Source organism: Galeopterus variegatus, unplaced genomic scaffold (assembly GCF_000696425.1).
Source record: "Galeopterus variegatus unplaced genomic scaffold, G_variegatus-3.0.2 Scaffold2562, whole genome shotgun sequence".
NCBI lineage: Eukaryota > Metazoa > Chordata > Mammalia > Dermoptera > Cynocephalidae > Galeopterus > Galeopterus variegatus.
The window spans coordinates 201,295-216,641 of record NW_007728673.1 but is presented as its reverse complement, the minus strand read 5'-3'; positions in this window follow the sequence as shown (position 1 = coordinate 216,641).

The following is a 15,347-nucleotide window of genomic DNA, read 5'->3' as shown; positions in this document are numbered from 1 at the left end:
TTTTTGCCTCATAGAATGAGTTTGGGAGACGGGCCTCTGTTTCAATCTTTTGGAATAGTTTGTAGAGAATTGGTATCAATTCCTCTTTGAAGATTTGGTAGAATTCTGAAGTGAACCCATCTGTTCCTGGACTTTTCTTTCTTGAGAGACTTCTTATGACAACATCAATCTCTTTTATTGTTACTAGTCTGTTCAGATTTTCTATTTCTTCTTGGCTCAGTTTTGGTAGTTTGTGTGTGTGTAGAAATGTATCCATTTCTTCCAGATTTTCAAATTTTTTGTTTTGTTTTACTATAGTTGTTTATAGTAGTTTCTAATGTATTCCTTATATTTCTGAGATATCAGTTGGAAGATCGCCTTTTTCATTTCTAATTTTTGTTATTTGTGTCTTCTCTCTTCTTTTTTTAGTTAGCCTTGCTAATGGTTTGTCAATTTTATTTATCTTTTCAAAACACCAACTTTTTTTCAGTGATCTTTTGTATCATTTTGGGGGTTTCTATTTCACTAAGTTCTGCTCTGATCTTAATTATTTCTTTCAATTTACTAACTTTGGGTTTGGATTGTTCTTCTTTTTCTAGTTCTTTAAGGTGAAGTGTTAGGTTGTTTACTTGCCTTCTTTCCATTCTTCTGAAGTAAGCATTTAATGTGATAAATTTCCCCCTTAGTACTGCTTTTGCAGTATCCCACAGGATTTGGTAGGATGAGTCATTATTTTCATTAGTTTCAACACATTTTTTGATTTCCTGTTTAATTTCTTGTTGGGCTCATATGTCATTAAGTAGAATGCTGTTTAATTTCCATGTGTTTGTATAGTTTCCAGAGTTTCATTTGTTATTGATTTCTAATTTTAATCCATTGTGATCCGAAAAAATACATGGAATAATTCCATTTTTAAAAAATTTGTTGAGACTTGATTTGTGACCTAACATGTGATCTATCCTGGAGAATGTTCCATGTGCTGAAGAAAAGAATGTATATTCTGAGGTTATTGGATGGGATGTTCTATAGATATCTGCCAAGTACAATTGGTCTAAAGTGTTGTTTAGATTTTGTGTTTCTCTATTGGTTTTTTTGCCTAGATGATCTGTCCAATGTTGAAAGTGGAGTGTTCAGGTCCCCTGCTCTTATGGTTTTACTGTCTATCTCATTCTTTAGGTCTAATAGTATTTGCTTTATAAATCTGGCTCCTCCACTGTTGGGTGCATATATATTTATGATTGCTATGTCTTCTCGATTGATAGATCTCTTTACCATTATATAGTGGTCTTCTTTATCTCTTTTTATGGTTTTTGGTTTACAGTCTATTTTATCTGATATAAGAACAGCTATTCCAGCTCACTTTTCATTTCTATTTGCATGGTATATCTTTTTCCATCCTTTCACTCTTAGTCTATGTGTGTCTTTAGAGGTAAGGTGAGTCTCTTGAAGGCATCATGTTGTTGGATCCATCTTTTTAATCCAGTCAGTAGGTCTGTGTCTTTTGAGTGGGGAATTTAATCTTTTTACATTTGGAATTATTATTGAAAGGTCTTGATTTACTCCTTGCATTTTATTGATGTTTGTTTGGATATCTTAAGTATCTTTTGTTCCTTTCTTTCTGATTTTCTGTTTGTCTTCTATGTTGGTTGGTTTCTTTGGGTGGTAGATAAACTATTTTTTTCTTTATTGTTAGCATTTCTATTCTACTGGTTAGTTTTGTTCTTTTTTGAGTATTCATGGCAGTGATGGTTGTTTTTCAGATACAAAACCCAGTGCTCCCTTGAGAATTTGTTGTAAGGCTGGTCATGTGGTAGTGATCTCCTGCAGTTTTTTTTTTTTTTTTTTGTCTGAGATATATACTATTTGTCCTTCATTCCAGAAGGATAGTTTTGCTGGGTAAAGTATCCTTGGCTGGCAATTGCTGTCTTTTAGTGTTTTGAATATATCATCCCATTCTTTTCTGACTTTTAGGGCATCTGATGAAAAGTCTGGTGCTAGTCTGATTGGGGCTCCCTTATAGGTAACTTGATGTTTCTCTCTTGCGGCTTTTAAGATTCTCTCTTTGTCTTTGAGTTTTGCCAATTTGACTATAACATGTCTTGGAGAGGACCTTTTGGGGTTGAATACATTTAGGGATCTTTGAGCCTCCTGAATCTGAAGATCTGTGTCTTTCCCTATACCCGGGAAGCTTTCTGCTATTATTTCATTGACTATGTTTTCAATGCCATTTCCTTTTTCCTCCCCTTCTGTAATACCCTTGATTTGGATATTTGAGCACTTAAGGTTGTCTGTTATCTCTATTAGACTTTCTTCAATTTTTTAACGTCTTTTTTCTGTGTCCACCTCTGCTATTTTAAACAGCCTATCTTCAAGGTCAGAAATCCTTTCTTCTGCTTGTTCTAGCCTCCTGGTTAAACTCTCTGTTGTGTTTTTATTTCATTGAATGAATACTTCAGCTCCACAAACTCTGCTACATTCTTTTTCAAGATATTGATTTCTTTGTACATTTCTTCTTTCAGGTCCTGTATACTTTTCTCATTCAATTGTGTTGTCTAACTGAGTTTTCTTAAATCTCATTTAGTTTCCTTAGAATTATTGCTCAAAATTCCTTGTCAGTCATTTCAAGGACTTCCTGTTCCATGGGATCTAGAACTTGAGACTTATTATTTTCCTTTGGTGGTGCCATCGTTTCTTGATTTTTCATGTTTCTGCTATCTTTCCTTTGATGTTTAGTTATTGTAGCAGGGAGTATCATGGTCCACTTGTTCCACTTTGGTGTCTGGCCTGGATCCCACAGGGACTACTGATTCTAGGCGGCAGGGACTGGCCTGTGCTGGGGGTCCTACAGCACATGGCACCTGCCTATTGTGGCACAGCTGGCTCTGGGTGTATGGGCCCAGTGGCTTTTGGGCCTCTCTGGCGGCAATTTAAGACAGTTTGAAAAGCTCCTATGCCCTTGTTCATGCTTTTTCCTCTGGTTGAAGTTCTGTCCTTACTGCCAGCTCCAGGTTCTTTTTTCTCTGTGGAAATTTTATTCATATATCACCTTTTTTATGATTTTCCTGTTTTTCCTAAACTCAAAACTAATTATCACTGCTTTTTAGCACTTATTTATACATCTGTTATAGTACTTATGAAGCTAAACATAAATCAGATTCCAGTATGTGTTTGTTCAGGGGGAAGAGGCAGTACACTTTGTTTCTATACATGACCCTGACCATCTAGCAGACTCATTGAATACAGCAAATTCTTAGAGAGAAAAAAAAGGCTGATTCTGAGAGCCTGTTCATTAATAATGCTCTCTGCAGGAGAGAGAATGCAGGGTGGTGTAAATATCTAAGGCATGTGGTTTTTTAGAGAGATAAAAAATATTTATTGTGGACCAAAATCAAATCTGTTGAGACAGAAATAATTTTATAAAGGTTTATTGAAAGCCAAGCCTGAGAATCAACCCAGGAAACACAAGCCAACAGAATTGAGAAGTACCAGGCACTGAACCATATGCTGAGCAGAAGAGGTAGAGTTGTTACATGTAGTTTAAGAGGAATACAACAGATGAGAAGTGTATAAATAAAATAAATACTTTGGAAATTGTTCCCTAAAAATAAATGCATATACGAGCTACAAATCAACCAGGTGTTAGATGAACAAAACTAAAGTCCTAAGACAGAAGACTGGATTTTAAACAAGAAGTATCAGTCAGGCATGGCTTTGATTATGTTCTCTTCCATATAGTTTATAATTTGTTGAACCTTAAAAAGAGCTAACCCTGAACTAGTGATGGCCTCTAGAGAAACTACAATTCCTGAAGAATTTAAAGCCAGAAGTTATGAGCTGATGGCAATCAAAACCAACTAAGAGAATATACTAAAAAATCTAACTAGAAAATGTTGCTGAATTTTATCATGTGAAAAATATTAGAAGGATACAATAAAGTAAACTGAAATGAAAAGTTAACAGTGCTATCTCCCTGAAATTAAAGGTTCCACTGCCCTGACCTACTACCTTACAAGACACAATAAACCTCCCAGAACCCAATATCTTGATTCAGAAAACATGTAGAATTAACCAAAAGTTTTCACTGAAAAGTTTAAACTTCCCTATAAAGGTTAATATGACCATTTGGACCCACTGAAAATTCTTAGTTATATAATTCCAGCTTCCTCAAGACTTGCTGGTCCCTAACATGTTTCTCTGGCCTATGACCCAGCCTCCCATTTCCTTATCTTTTAACCACCAACACCACTTCTCCCTCTACTTTCACCTCTATCATTTCATCTTTTCATCCTAAGGTCCATTCACCTTTTGCAGGATTCTCTTCCATTCCCTCTTCCTATGCATCCTTGCATTATATTCCAATGCATCTTTTTATTTTTCTTCAATAGCTCTTAACTAAAAATCACAGTGCCCAAGCAAATTTCTCCTTTATAAGCTACCTCATCTCTCACAGAAAAGAGATATCAACATAAAACTTATTCCACACTATTTTCTCCCACCTCGCTTGAAAACTCTCTTTTGAAACACATCTTGTTTTATACAGTCTCTCTTTTATCTGTATCTCTATTGTTTCAGGGCTTCTAGTTCTCTAGCACTAATGAGTTTATTGTTAAAATCAACTAAGAGGATTATCCAAATGAATGCTTAACACCTTAGCCTCACTGTCACTTGAACCCTATAATTCCAATAGCTCTCAGAGTGACACCATATTGATCCTCATTTTTTAAATTCTTGACTGTCATCCCCACTCTCAGCATATAGTCTTTGAAACAAGCTGTTAACCATCCCAGATAACTGGCTAAGCTTGACTTAGACTGACTGCTGACTACCCCAGGTAATTGACTGAGCTAAATGATAAATGGTGGACTGAAACCAACTGGTGGCCATCCCAGATAATTGACTGAGCTAAATAATTGCCTGAAGTTTCTTCTAAGATAACAAAATGCCTTTCAAGTTTCCTGAAATGAGCAAATGACTGTTAATCACTATGCTCTAAGTTATCTTGCCAAATTTGAGCCCTTGAAGCCAGATGGACATGTGCAGAGGAACCAGAATGCTGGACACAATTAAAAAGTGAGAAGTCCATCATCTTTTTTTTTTTTTTTTTTTTTTTTTGCAAAGCAGGCAGAAAAAGGAGTGATACTGGAGTGTGTTGATCTTCCACCAATCAGCTCCTGACAACTTGCATTTTTTGTAATTTTATCTATACCTCTCTATACTTTGAGTTTCCTATTAAAAAAAAGTTTTGCTTCTCAGTCAGGAAAACAGATTTAAGCTATTTACTGCCTCTTTGCTTAGCTGGCCAAGCAATAATAAAGTTTTTCTTTTCACAAAAGCCGTTGTCACAGTCTTTGGCTTTCTGTGTGCATTGGGTACTGAGTCCATTGCTTAGTAACACCTCGACTCTTCCTTAACTGGAAAAAAGGGGGGCTATTTTTTTTTCCTTCTCTCTCAGAAGGTGAAGCATTCCATAGCCTCCTTTCATAGGCTTTTCCATTCACATGTACTCTCAAATCCATGTCTTAGATACCCTTGTTATAGATACACTTGTCCTTACTTGCATCTATAATCTCTCTTTCACTCGATCTTTAAAACCTTTCTACAACTAAGCTCATGTAGACCTTTAAAAACCATTTTCTTTCCTTCTTTTTTTGGTGATTGGCTGGTTTGGGGATCTGAACCCTTGACCTTGGTTTTATAGTACTGTGCTCTATAATACTTTGCTCTAACAAACTGAGCTAACTGGCCAGTCCTACAAACATTTCCTGAGGCTTTCTACTAGAATCTCTGAAAAAGAATCAGGTGGAAATTCTAAGATGGAAAGTATAATAACATGAAATTAAAAACTGACTGAATATAATCAGCAGTATATTATCCTAATAGAAGCATGGAATAGTGACCTGTAAGGTGGTTTGTGGAAAATATGCCCAAAATATGCACAATGAAATACAGAGAAAAAAATATAAGGAATGAAAAAAGAGTGTAAGAGATATATGGGATGTTGGAAATAGTCTACCATATGTATAATTTATGTTTCTGGCAAGACTGGAAAGAGAGAATGGGGTAGAAATAATATTTCAAAAGATGCAAGTTAATAAGTTTATCAAACTACATTATTAAGAAGTTCTATGAACACAAACTGTGGAATTACAAAGAAAATCACACATAGGAATAAAAGCATTAAAATGATGGCAACAAAAGACAAAGAGAAAAAAATGTTACAGCATATTGAGAAAAATGACATATTACTTCCCGAAGAGCTGACAGCCAAATTCTTGACAAATAAAATGGAACTGAGAAAACAGTGGAATGATATACTTGAAAATGCTGAAATAAAATTGCCAACTGCAAATTGTATATTCAGTGAAAATGTCCTTCAAAAAAAGAGGAGGGGCCGGCCCGGTGGCGAACTGCTACAGTGCGCCGCTTGGGAGTGCGGCGGCGCTCCCGCCGAGGGTTCGGATCCCACATACAGACCGGTTCCCGCTCACTGGCTGAGCGAGGTGTGGGAGCAACACCGAGGGTTGCGATCCCATGGCCGGTCCCGGTCCGGTACGGGCGCGACACTGAGGGTTGCGATCCGTTGCCAGTCACGAAAAAAGACAAAAAGGAAAAAAAAAAAAAGAGGAAATAAAAGTATATTTGGGAAAACAAAGACAACCTAATTAAACCCATTAAAAAATACTCTGGGAAGAAGGAAGAAGAAAGTTATCTATTGGAATCATGGTAGTATAAGAAAGCATAAAGAGCCACAGGATAGGATAAATATGTGCATAAAGTGTTCAAAAAATAATACTATTAGCATATGGGGTTTAAAAAGCATATATGATTAAAATACATTACAACAGGCCAGAAGAAAAACGAGGGTAAATGGAATTAAAAAATTGTAAGATCCCTTCATTGCTCAGAAACTGATAAAATATCTAACATAAGTTAGACTTAATTAAGTCAAGGACATATTTATAATCTTTAGGGAAATAATCAGGAGAACAATATAATAATACAAAATTAATAGTGAAAATGGAATATTAAAAAAAATACTTGATTGATAAAAACAGAAAGAAGGAAAAATGCCAAGCTCAAGGAATAAAAAGGGAAGGAGGAAGAGTAGACAATAGTATATTTAAACACAAATATATCACCAGTTAAATTAAACAAAATTGGACCAAACACTAAAGACCAAGATTGTCAGACTAAATTTAAAAAGCATGTACAAACACAAAAGCACTCTGCTGCTTACAAAAGACATGCCTAAAATATAAGTGGATCAAAAGTTTTAGAGAATAAAATGACAAAATTTATACTGAAATATTACTAGAGATGAGGAGAAACAGTTCAAATTTGGAAAGATCAATAAGATACAATAATCCAAAATGGATATACACCTAATAATGTAGCCTAAAAATATATAAAGCAAACACTGACAAACAAGAAATCATAGATGATTCATAAACAGTAGTTGGAGATTTCAGCACACTTCTCTCAGTGGATAGAGCCAGCAAACTCAAATCAGTAAAGATATACAAGTTTTGAACAGTACAATCAAAAAGCTTGACTTAATTAATATATACTTGTATAGATACAGGGCATCTACAAATAAACCCACAGCTAATATAATACTTAATGGTGAATGAATGAAAGCTTTCTCTTTAATTTAGGAACAAGACTAGGATGTGCCTTCTCACCATTTCTATTCAAAATTGCACTAGATATTCTCACCAGGACAATTATCAAAGAAACAGAATTAAGAATCATCCAGATTGGACAGGAAAAAGTTAAACCATCTGTATTCACACATAACATGACGTTTTATACAGAAAACCCTAGGGAATACACACCATACACATAAAAATCTATTAGAGCTAACAAATAAGTTCTGCAAGATTATAGGATACAATATTCACATACAACAATCAATTGTGGTTGTAAACACTAGCAATGAACAACCAAAAAATTAAACAAAGGAAACAGTTTTATCTATAATAGTGTTAAAAACAATATTTAGTAATAAATTTAACAAAAGAAGTCCAAGTTTCATACACTGAAAACTATAAAACAACATTGAAAGTTTCAAAACCTAAAACACAAAAAAAACACCCTATGTTTATAGAAGAATTAATATTGTTATGATGGCAATACTCCCAAAATTGGTGTACTTATTCTATGCAATCCCTATAAAATCCCAATATCCTTTTCGTAGTAATTGAAAACCTGATCTCAAAATGCGTATGGAAATGCAAGGGACCCTAAATAGCCAAAACAATCTCAAAAAGAAGAACAAAGTTGAAGGACTAAGACTCCCTGATTTTAAAAGTTACTATAAAGCTACAATGTCAAGACAGTATGGTACTGTCATAGGATAGATATGTAAATAGATGGAATAGAACTGAGAGTCCAGAAATAAACCTCTACAATTATGGTCAATTGATCTTTGACAACGGTGCCAAGACAATCAGTGGGAAAAGAATAGTCTTTTCTATAAATGCTGCTGGGACAACTAGGAATCCTATGCAAAAGAATGAAATATGACTGCTACCTCACACCACATAGAAAAATAAACTCAAAATATGTCAAAGTAATTGTAAGAGCTAAAACTATAAAACTCTTAGAAGAAAATATGGGTGTAAATCCTCATGACCTTTGATTAGGCAATGATTTTAGATACAACACCAAAAGCACAAGCAACAATAACAAAAATAGACAAACTAGGCTTCATTAAAATAACTTTGGTGCTTCAAGGGATTCTATCAAAAAAGTGGAAAGGCAACCAAGAGAATGGGAGAAAATATTTGCAAATCATATCTGATAAGAATTTGTATGCAGGATGTATAAGGAACTTTTACAGTTAAAAAATAAAAAGACAAATATTCCAACTCAAAAATGGGCAAAGGATTTGAGTGAATATTTCCTCAAAGATCACATATAGATGACCAAAAAGTGCATGAAAAAATGTTCAACATTATAGGATGGCAATAATCAAAATGACAGACACTAACATGTGCAGATGAAGATGTGGAACAATTGGAAACCTCATACATTGCTGCTGGGAATGGAAAATGGTGTGGCTTCTTTGGAATTAAAAACATATATCCACACAAAAACCTGTACATGAATATTCATAGCAGCATTATTCATAATATCCAAAAAGTAGAAACAACTCAAAAAGCCATGAAGCGATGGATGGATAAATAAAAGTGGTATATCCATAAAATAATACTATCCAGCCATAAAAAGGAATGATGTACTGGTACCTACTACACCATAGATGAACCTTAAAAACATTATACTAAGAAGCCAGACAAAGGCCTCGTGTTGTGTAATTCCAGTTGTACAATATGTATAGAATAGGCAAATCCATAGAGACAGAAAGCATATTAACGTCTTCCAGGGGCTTGGAGGAGGAAGACGGAGTGACTGCTAATGGGCTCGGGAGTTTTTTGTGATGAGAATATTCTGGAATTACATAGCGGTGACAATTGCACAACTTTGGAAATATATTTGGGACCACTGAATTGTATGATTTAAAAGAGAAATTTTTAAAATGTTAATTACATCTCAATTTAAATGTTACAACTGTATTTCTTGCAAAAAAAAAGTGAATCCATAATTTAAACCAACAGCCCTATGACTTGTCCAGTAAATTATCTTTAATATTTAAGGAAAAAAATAATGGTAATTACAAGAGAAGAGAAAAATCTCCTTCCAGAAACTAGAAAAAAAAGAAGAGACACTTCTAAGTGGTTTTATGAAGTCAGGATAACCTTGATACCAAAATCTATAAGCATGTTATATAACAGTTTAATTACAGGCAAAACTCTTTTATGAACACAGATAAAAGAACTAAAAAAATGTTCAAATCATATCCACAATATATAAAAAGGATAAAATGTCACAAACAAGTTAGTCTATTTCAGTAATCCAAGACTGATTTAACATTCATCATCACAATAGCAGAAAATAAGGGGAGAAAAAAACTACATAATTTTCTCAATGGATACAGAAAAATATTTGTTAAAATAGTTAATATCCATAGGAACAAATGGAAACTTTATCTTGTAGAGTGTTATCACATATACAAAAACAACCTTCAGCAAACATCATGATTAATGGTGAATCACTGAATGCTTTCCTCCTGAGATTGGAAATTGGGCAAGGTTACCCACTAAGACCATTTCTATCTAACATGTACTAGAGATTCTAACCAGTAAAATAAAGTAAATTTATAAAAGAAAGAAAATTAGGGTTATAAAGGAAGAAAGAAAATTGTCATTATTCACAGACCACATTATTGTGTGATAAGTGAATTTAGCAAGGTCACTGGATAAAAGTCAATATACAAATATCAATTTTACTTCTATATACAGGGAATAAAAAATTACATAATGTAAATTTAAGAAAATTATGCCATTTACATTACCTTTCAAAAACATCAAATATCAGAACTATATCTAAGGGTATATACACAAAACTTCTACACAATATTACTGAGAGAGAGCATTATGGAGGTTTTGGGGTGTTGGTAAAGATCATTTGCTAAGTGCCACTATTCCATTCTCTAAATTTTCTTTTGTCTCTCTTTTGTTATTCCCTTTTCTGAGATAGGAGGTGTTCAATCACCATGGGTTTGGGTTTCAGGACACAGCTCTGGTTTTCAAGCCACTCACCAAAGTCTCAAGCCCCTTGTCTAGGCAGGCCATTCCCTAGTGGAGAGTTACTATTGCTTATTGCACCTATTTTCAGCACCAACACAGGGAGATTGAAACCACAAGGGGCGGACTTATGCAAAACCAGTGGCTGAGCATGCTTGGTAGAAAGGAGTTATATAACCCTAGTAGCTGAGCATGCCCATTGAAAAGAATTTACATAGGCTTATATGACCCGAGTGACTGAGCATGCTCAGTGGAAGGGAGTTTATCCTTGGAATGACCTTCCACTAGAGGTGTTAAAGAGCACAGAATATTCTTGAATATGTTCAGTGCATGTGATAGAATTTGATCAATGAACATGCCCTAAAAGGAGACAAACTGAGCATGTAGAAGACTATGTTACATAACTGGGAACAAACTCCTTAGTTGAATATTCATTAGATGGCATGAATATGTATTAGATAGCCAAACGATAAAAGTTGAATCCAGCAGAAGGTGGGGCTTTTGCCCACTTCTCCTGGAGCAACCCACACTTTGCTGGCAAGGTGTGTATGCTTTACTTTTGTGTTAAGCTTACTTCTAATGGGCAGCTACTCACTCTCTCGAGCCAGCCTATACTTTGTACTAAACTCTAAGTGTATATTTCTTACATTTGTATTAAACTTAGTGTGAGTCCTGCTCAGTCTCTGGAGCTAGGCCATGCTTTTCTCTGTGAGGTCTGTGTTCCTTATTTTGCTACATTAAACCTACTTTCACTTTCTACAATGACTCTGCTCTTGAATTCTTTCCTGTGTTGGAGTCAAGAACCTGCTATGGGACAGGGTGGATTGAGGCTGGCTATCGGGCCTCCCCAGACCCTCTCCTCTGGTATCATTTCCACTCTTAAAACACTGGTACAAGCCTGCATGAATTTTCGCATAAGCTATTATTTATCTCCTTGCCTATACCCTTCCCCTTTGGCCTTTATCCTAGTCACTACTGCCAGATCAATCTATCAATCATTATCCTGCTCAAAAAATTTTATGTCAATATAAAATGGTGAATAGGTAAATATAAGTTATTCTGTATGGTTTCAAGGTTTGTATCCCACTATTTCCTGTTACCCAACTGATATTCCAGAAAAATTAAAATTGTTGCTATTCTCTGAATATATCCTCTGTTTTTCGATGTCCTGAAAAATGTTTTTCTCCCATATAGCACACCTTTCTCCCATCTTTGTTTGTAAAAGCTTTTGCTAATCTACAAAACATAACTAATTTCTTTTATTCCATTAAGGACCTCATAAGTGCTCAATAGATACTGAGTTGAATATTGTCTTAGTCTGTTCCTGTTGCCTATAACAAAATACTTGAAACTGGGTGATTTATAAAGAAAATGAAATTTATTGCTTACATTTTCTGAGGCTGGGAAGTCCAAAGTCCATCTGGTGGTGGCAACAGTGACCCACGGGTCTCACATTTCAAGATGGTGGAAGCAGAGAGAGCAAAAACAGAGAAAGACAGACTTTCCTCTTCTTTCAAAGCCCTCAGAACCGTGCCCCTGACCACCATTTTTAATCCATTCACAACTGCACGGTTCTACAATCCAATCACCTCTCCAAGGTTCCACCGTTCAATTACTGTAATAGGATTCCCACCCTCTTAACAGTCACAGTGAGGGCTAAGTTTCTAATACATAAAACTTGGGGGACACAATTCAAGCTTCAATGAGTTTTGAAGGGGCATAATTCCATCCACTACAAATATCTCACAAATAATAAGCCACAAGACCCTACTCCCTCCTCTTTGGAAAAACAAATCCTTTATAGCATATGTGGATCTAAAAACTCCCTTGAATTTAAGGGCTCAAGTTATATTTGACAGCTTTGGTAAGACAGGTGATGGAGTATAAGCTTATATCATTAGGGAGAGTAAAGTACTCATCATCTTTCATAGTATATGGATCAACTCAGAATCAAAGCCAGATGGTATAAAGTTTTCCGTCTGGATGAGGACTAGTATAAGAAGCTAGCAAACATAAAGTTAGGAAAGGTCCAGAAGAAACTTAAGTAATGCCCACAATATTAATTCCCCAATATTGATTACCAAAGAACCATTTCCAGAGAATATTTACCAGAGAATACCTCCAAAGTAAATATCAGACATAACAGATTTCACAAAGTTCTGACCCACTTACATAACTCAATGGCACAAGATAACAGTATTTATCTTGGAATAATGTCCAAAGACACTTTTGATTTTGTTTAGCACAAATCATCTCTTATCTCCAAGGAGAAAAGCACAGATGTCCAACTTATTAGCATAATAGAAGAATTGCTTCAAGATTCATACAACATTGGTGGTTCTTTTAATTCTACTCAGCCTAACATATTTCAAGGTGGAGTGGGGCCAGAGGATTCTTTGCTAGCATTACCCTTTTATTTATTTATGTTTTACTTTTTAGAATAAAATTTTAAAACCTACAAAAGGGTCGAAAGAGTAACACAGTTAATAGCTAAATATATTTCACCTAGATTGACCAATTATTAATATTTTACCACCTTCTGTTATTAACATTCGACTTATCTATAAGTAGAAAACAACAACAAAAAACACTACTTCAAAAAGTTCACGGAAAGATTTGTACTATCTTTTAATTCTATTTTTCTATGAACTTTTTGCAGTACCTTTGTAAATTAAAAGTGAATAATAATTATGTGAGACAGTAGCATGATAATGCCAACAACTCTGAAATTTCCTGAAGACACATAATCATCAGTGCTCCATAGCAGAGAAGGGCTTTGAGCTTACACATTTTTAAAAAGCATTCTGTAAACTGTCAGTTTTAAAAACTACAACTTAGGACATGTGCTGATATCTTCCTCCAGCTCAGTACAGATTCATACACAATTAATGATGCAGTACAGTGAGAAACAAACAAAATGAACAACAACAAAAAAACCACACACACCAAAATTATTTATTTATACTCCAGATTGTCCCACAAAGGACTAAAGGTTGCTTTCAAAAACACATGCTTTACAAAAGGATACAAATGAACACTTCAGGGAGTTGGTACAAAGCAAGAAAACCAGAGGTAATATTGGAATTGCAGAGCATATAGTTGCAACATTTTAGCCATTTGTTTTCTAGTGGCTAAACAAAAAGTAAACATGACAATAAACATGACTCAGAGTCCATAAGATTTTTTAAAAAGCCAAGCTTTTCCTAGACAACTTGATTGTTTGAGACATAAATCTGAGAGCGGTTTCTTCTTTGGCTCCTGAAGGAGAGGATACTGTGGGAAGCAGTGCAGGAAGTTTATGGTAAGATGTGAGTATGAGTTTCATCAGGTTTCTGCCAATTCCGTCAGGCTCTGGCAATGGCTTAGTATCCAAGTTTCATTTAGTAAAAGCAATTCCGTTACTGAATGGTTATTAGGCACTACTCCAGCTCTGATAATCTTGCAGCCTGATTCGAAGATAACATTTAGAAAATCCAGAGCAGATACATCGACCAGTATGCATGAATGGATAGGGTCAAGGACAGAAGGTTGGGGGAGATGGAAAGTTCATGACTGTGGTGCAAAGATTTTTCTTGGCAAAAACACTGATTTTATGTCAAATTATATGTTGAAACATTCTAACTCTCCAAAGAGGTAGAGTGCTAGTCAGGTAACATACACTCTCCACTGTCTTCATAATAACACACCAAGTAGAACAGTTGATAATAATTTAAGAAAACATACCTTGCCATTATAATTATTGCATCTATATTTCTATACAACGGGTGTAGCTAAAGTGGAAAATTTTCTAAAGAAAAATATGACAACCTTTATTAATCTCTTGATGTGACTTTCATTACTGAATATGATGAGACAAAGAGATCTGGTTCAGAGATGTTCTTGACAATGGATGTGGAAAGCCAAAGAAATTGCTAAAGCACATTAGTTCTCTCCTTTCTGAAAATACCCTACACTCTGTGGATCTATTTCATTAGAAGGTTTAGTCTAAAACTATTAGATCTTTACTGAAAATTAGATTTGCCACAATGCTTTATCTTAAAGTACACTACAGTATCAGTTACCATATACATTCCTTCATTTGATAAATATTTGTGGAATAATTATTATGTGCCAGGAACTATTCTAGGCCCTGGGAGTCAGCAGTGAACAAAACAGTCAAAACTACTGCCTTATGTTCAGGCTAGGGAAGAAAGACAGTGAACAAATTCATGTCTGGTCATAAATGCTATGAAGAAAAATAAAATGAGGCAAGGGAGATTTATCAATAGGAGAGATGGGGGTTTCTGTAGGTTAAATGTGTCCCCCAAAATTTCATGTATTGGAAACTTGACCTCCATTGTAACGGTGTTAAGAGGGTGGGAAATCCAATTGTGGTATTTGAAAGGTGGGGCCTTTGAGAGGTGATTAGATTGTGATTGATCCATTCATGGAATAATGGGCATGGTCCTGATGACTACAAGAAAGACAAATGAGAAGTTTACTTCTCACTCTTGTTCAGCCCATTCTTGCCATGTGATACCCTGCATCACTGTAGAGAGTCACTCTACCAGGAAGAAGGCCTTCACCAGGTGTGTTCCCTGGACCTTAGACTCCCCAGCCGCCAAAACTGTAAGAAATTTCCGGTTTTTTTTTTTTAAATTATAAATTACCTGGTTTTAGGTATCCTGTTATAAGCAACAGAAATGGACTGATATAGGAGTCAAGTTCTTTTACATAGGATGA